Genomic DNA, 6,292 nt, shown 5'->3' with positions numbered 1-6,292 from the left:
ATTCACTGTGCAATGTGCCTTTAAAAAGAGAGAGTTGGTGTACGCCGATTCAAAGAGAGAGAGAGTCAGCACCGAACAGCCCGTGAGTCGCATTGGCTACGGAAGGGCGGAGCTATATAATTGACAGTTGGCATTCAGTATGTTTGGGATATATACAAGATCAGCTGGCTTTTCAGACAGACGCACAGACACTCGGAAGACACGAACAGAAATACGGAAGAAGTAGAAATCGGATGAGCTTTCAGTGCCAACGAAAGGATGGGTTTTGCTCGAAAAGGGGTGACTGGTGGAAGGTCATAAGGATGTTTAACCCTTGCCTGGGTTGATAGCTTCACCGTTGTGTGTCACAGTCGGTAACTTTAACAAAACTTCGGAGGACAACGGAAAGATCGACGGCATCGGCTTACTTGGAAAATAAATGACTTCTCTCTCTGTATTTCCTCAGTTCTATTCATCTTAATATCAGGAACTGAACTGACGTCATTCCTATACCATTGTAAGACTGTATCATTTACCACCTAAGCTTGAAGAAGTTTGGGGTTTTATATTTACACATTTAAATATCCATAAACTTTGCTAACCTGTTTGATCTATCTAGTTTTATATTACTAAGTTACGTAGATACTAATAAATAGTGTTTTGAATGTAGCAGATTTCAGAGAGACTTTGATCGGTTGCAGAAGTGGGCTAAGAAGTGTCAGATGGAGTTCAACCCGGAGAGGTGTGAGGTGGCACACTTTGGAAGGACAACCTCCAAGGCAGAGTACAAAATAAATATCAGGAAAATTAGTAGTGTAGGGGAGCAGAGGGATCTGGAGTACCGTGTCCAGTTCTGGTTGCCTCACTATAGGAAGGATGTGGAAGCGTTGGAAAGGGTACAGAGGATATTTGCCAGGTTGCTGCCTGGTTTAGAGAGTATGCGCTATTATCATAGATTAAGGGAGTTAGTGTTTTACACTTTGGAGAGAAGGAGGATGAGTGGAGACGTAATAGAACTATACAAGATATTAAGAGGAATAAATAGAGTGGACAGCCAATGTCTTTTCCCCAGGGCACAGTTGCACAATTAAACAGGACATGGCTTTAAGATAAGGGACGAGAAGATATTAGAGGAAGGTTTTTAGCCCAGAGAGAGGTTAGTACGTGGAATGCACTGCCTGAGTCAGTGGTGAAGGCAGATACACTAGTCAAATTTAAGAGACAACTGGAAAGGTATATGAAGGTATTTCAGTTGGGAGGCAGGGTTTATGGGTCGGCACAACATTGTGGGCCGAATGGATTGTACTGTGATGTACTATTCTATGTTCTATGTTCTAGTACCAGACTCCAGTGTGTTCAATTTCTGATGATTCTTTTAGCACGTTACGGGGTACGTAAATAATTGGGGGCTTGTCCGGTATACGTCAATTTATTAGGGAGTCATTCTAAATTTGTTGGGGGCTTAATTGAGTGATTATTGGTTGATCCTATAGGGGTATATTCATTCTGATTCTTTTTTTTGAGTGGAAATACTGCAGCAATGGAGAGTGAGGTTGGTCGGCTTCGATGGGATCATCTCATGAAGCATTAAATGATGTTAAGAGGGATGTGCTGTTGGGAATTACTCATAACTTAAAGCTTAAGGTGACCACTAGAATGATGAAGTCGATAACACGGGCGTTAATAGCGGAGCCTTTTATATCCAAGTGAACGTTTGAAGAGGATGTGTGGGGAATGTTGCTGAAAGTAAAGAGTAAACTGAGGTCGAGGCTCAGTTTCGGTTAAAAATTTAAATAGGGAGAATGAGAAAGTGGCTGAGACCCCTTCAGGGTATACTAAGTCAGCAGATGAGTATCTTTTAACCCATGAGGTTATGTTTTGTCCTGAATGAAAGCCTCCAAGAGAGTAGCTGGGATAATCAGGGTGAACTTGAATTTGAAATTGGGATTAGTAATGAAAACGTAGAAGTGGAAGCTGGTCCGATTGCCTGTGTTCTGGTTGTCGAAGCACATGCGAAATCACAGGGTACTGAACCTCGAGTTGAAACTCAGTTAAGGTCTGAGGTGCCTGACTCGGTTGAAAAGGAATGCAGTCCTTTTTGTGTCAGATAGTCTTGGTTCAGTGAATAATGGGTTAAACTTGGTCCAGCGGAAATTGAGGAATCTCAATCACTTGAGTTAGACTGTGTTTTAAAATTTGGCGATGAGATGAAAACTGGTGAGGTGAATGTTATTGAAAATATTGAGAAGGGTGCTGTCTCTGGACTTTTGAATAAAGTACCTGTGAAGTCTGCTTTGGTTTCAATATCATTGACCTTGCTGACAGAAGTAGCTCTCACAGATGCTGAGACAGTACACGTTGAATTGCTTAACTATATTTTGGAATTTAAAGATATTTAAAAAAACTTGGTGATGTTGTTCAGGTTTGCGAAATGGAGTGACAGGGTTCGGAGACTTCTCAAAACAAAGGGTAGTGTTGCTTGGAGCAAGGGAGTACATCTGCAGGTGTTCTTATGGAAACATATAGAACTGAAGGTCTTGGATATAGAATTAATGACTTGCTTGGAACAAAGGACTTCTTTGAAAGTTCAGCGAATGGGCTTAGTTTAGAAAACATGAGTGAGGAGTTAGCACTTGTGCAGGACAACGTTCAGGCCGTCCTTGAAAGCCCTTTTGGAGCTGATCACGTGATGGTTCATTGTTCTGTGGTGAAGTGTAAAAGATAAAATGTGTGATCAAACACCATTTTGAAGATACCAGGATTTGGTTTTTCAGGAATTTGGTTTTGTAAAAAAGTATGTGAAAGGTAAAGACAACAACATGGCGGATTGATTGTGTGGATGTTAAGGTTAAGAATGAAATCGAAGCTAACATTTTTACACGCTTCCGTAGTCTGCTACATGTTAATCAGATATGTATTGTTTTATATTCTGTGATCTACAGTTAGACAAAAATTTTGCTCCTTCAACCAAGTTTTTTCCCAACAGGAGAGAGTTGTGACGAGATCCTCTACATTATTCAATACGGAAAGTAGCTTGAAAAAGAGAGAGAGAGAGAGTGGGCTACACTGATTCAGAGAGAGCCAGCTCCGAACAGCTCGTGAGTCTCCATGTTTACGGAGGGGCGGAGCTATATAAAGGGCAACTGACTTTTATCATCTTTGGGATATGTACAAGGTCAACTGGCTTTCCAGGAAAACACACGGATACACAGAAGACACGGACAGAACTACAGAAGGAATAGACACCAGGTGAGCTTTCAGTGCCTACGAAAAGGTAGATTTTTCTCGCAGTGTGGAAACTGGGAGACTGGTGGAATGAAATCGGTGTGTTTAACCCTTGACTGGGTTGATAGCTTTACCGCGTGAAGACGATACCCTTTTGTGTGGTCACAGTCGGTGACATTAACAGGACTTCGGAGGACAACGGAAAGATCGACGGCATCGGCTTACTTGGGAAACAAATCACCTCTCTCCCTCTCTCCTCAGTTCTACTCAACTTAATGTCAAAAGCTAAACTGACGTCATGCCATCTTAAGACTGTATCATTTACCTCCTAAGTTTGAAGAAGATTGAGGTTTCATATTTACACACTTAAACGTATAAACTCTGCAAACCTGTCTGATGTATCTGGTTTTATACCATTACATTACGTAGATACTAATGAATAGTGTTTTGTTTGTAGCAATACCAGACTCCAGGTGTATTCCATTTCTGCTGGTTATTTTAACCCGTTACGGGGTACGTAACAAAACCGTTCCAACCACTGCATCACACCGCATTTCTGTAAACCCCTTCGACCCCTACAGCACTCGGCATCTCCGCCAAACCTCCATCATCCGCCCTGGTGCATTCAGACGACAGCAGACCCGAGAAAGATACAGTCGTGTCAGATTGCATGGCTCATTAAACACTGTTGGCCAGTAGAAACTACAGACTGATCAAGGACAGGAAAGCAGTCAAACCAGTTTTCTCTGTTTCCCCCCATTTTCTGGACTATGAACTGATTCTTGCACTGGAATAATTTAATCAGAGGAACTGAATGTGGACACAGGGAGCTTCAGGTAATGATCTGCTAAACCTGAGACCATTCTCAAACAAGTCGCCATTTGTTACGTGAAGGGTGCGGACTCTGAACTGATTCTTGACCCAGAGACAATCTAATCAGAGCAATAAACCCGAGACAATGCTCAGAGGAGCAGCTACTTGTTATGTAAGATGCCAGACATATCAAAGAAGCAATCTGCAGTCTCGTTAGACTCTGTCCGGGTTGCCTCATTTAACTGGTTCGGCCCAGTCAGGGTGTAAAGAGACGAATACACAAGGCTGGGGTGGGCAGAGCCACGTACAATATGTTGGTTGTAGCTCTGCACAATGATCAGTAACCATGTGATCCAGGTAGGTCAGGTGACCTTGAGCCAATGGTGGGGAGATCCAATGTTTCAATTGATGAGGAACAATATAAGATTCCGTAGCTTCAGATATGCAGGGGTGATAACTCTCCAGCGGCCAGAGACCAACCATTGCCGAAATGTAGGACCACACGGACACGTGGAGATCGGGAACATGAGGATGGAAGATGATAAGAGGCATTGATCGTGAGGATTTTCAGAGACTTGTTCCCAGGGCTGAAATGGTTTCCACAAGACGACACAGGCTGAAGGTTATGGGGAGCCGGTACAGAGGAAATGTCAGAGGTAAGATGTTTTTTTTTTTAACTCAGAGAGTGGTGAGGGCTTGGAACAGACTGCCGGCAACAGTGGTGGAGGCGGATACGATAGGGTTTTCGTAAGAGACCATTGGATAGGTACATGGAGCTTAGATAAATAGAGGGATATAGGTAAGCCTAGTCATTTCTAAGGTAGGGACATGTTCGGCACAACTTTGTGAGCCGTAGGCCCTGTATTGTGCTGTAGATTCCCTATGTTTTCTATGTTTCTATGGAATGTCTTACCAGCGTAGACTCTTTTCCCGGGTAATACCTTTTCCCTTCATTGACTGTTCATGGAGTGACAGGGTTTCCAGTAGGTGCGCAAAGGAGATAGTGTGAAAATCTACGTGGTTTTAGTATAAATAATAAAATATACTTGTTGGTAAATACAGATTATCTGTATCTCATTGTTCATTGTTACAAGGCATGAATCTTATCACAGTGGCGTCCATCATTAACATTGCCCACTAACAGGACGTGCCCTCTACACAGTGTTCCCATCGGGAAGGAGATACAGAAGCCTGAAAGCTCAGGCTCAGCGATTCAGGAACAGCTTTTTTCCCCGCTGCCACCTGCATCTCAGTTTTGTTTTCTCTATATTTATTTATCCTGTATTTCATTGTAATGCTACCGTAAAGTTAACAATTTCATGCCGTATGTCTGTGATATTAAATCTGGTTCTGATTCTTTAAATGTACCTTTGAAACCTCTGATTCTGATTCAGATGCAGGGGGGATGTGACAGATCGAACTTACATTAGTTGAAAGCCTCTCAGAACCTCGTGTACTGTGCTGTAATATTCTATGTTCCGTGCTCGATCGAGCGTACCGTATCTTGCTGCAGTTAAGTAAGTCGATTAATCATTTAAAGCCATGACGCCTTGCTTTTCCAGACTACTCTCAATGCGTCCGATAATATAGTGCAGGAGAATTAAAAAAAAACAAACAATAGGCCATAAATGTCAGTTCCGACCGCTGGATGATCTCGATAACTTTGCTTGGAAGGGACTCGCCAAGTATTATGTAATGAGGAATTGTCCTCGGTGTTAAATCTACGCTGGTCATGGGGTATGAAGGGAAGTATCTGTACAACCAGGATCATTAGCGATTGTCAGTATGGGCCAGTGCGTAGTAGGTCATGTCGAATCAATCTTATAGTTCTTTAACAGGTAGTTACCTGCAATGCTGTTGAAGAAGTTTGTCAAGTTTCCGTGTGGGAGGATGCTCGGGGAAGATCAGTCGCTTGGCTCTCACAATGAGGAAGTAAATTGGATTCGCCACTGGGTACGTTGGGGAAGTTGGAGTGTGGTAATGGATGGTTGTCTCTCTGACTGGGGACCCGTAATGAATGGAGTGCCCAAGGGATCGTTGCTGTATCCGTTGTTGTTTGTCATGTATGTCAATGATCTGGATAATAATGTCGCTAACTGTATCAGAAAATTTGCCGATGACACCAACATTACGGGTGTAGTTGACAGCGAGGAAGACTACCGGAGCATGAATCGGGATCTGGACCAGCTGGATAATAATGGGTTAAAAAATGGCAGATCGGATACGGCTGGACCCAGGATTGAGATTTTTGACTGGAGAAAGTCTAACTTTGAGG

Source organism: Hypanus sabinus, unplaced genomic scaffold, assembly GCF_030144855.1.
Source record: "Hypanus sabinus isolate sHypSab1 unplaced genomic scaffold, sHypSab1.hap1 scaffold_1338, whole genome shotgun sequence".
NCBI lineage: Eukaryota > Metazoa > Chordata > Chondrichthyes > Myliobatiformes > Dasyatidae > Hypanus > Hypanus sabinus.
Note: the sequence above shows the minus strand (reverse complement) of the source record.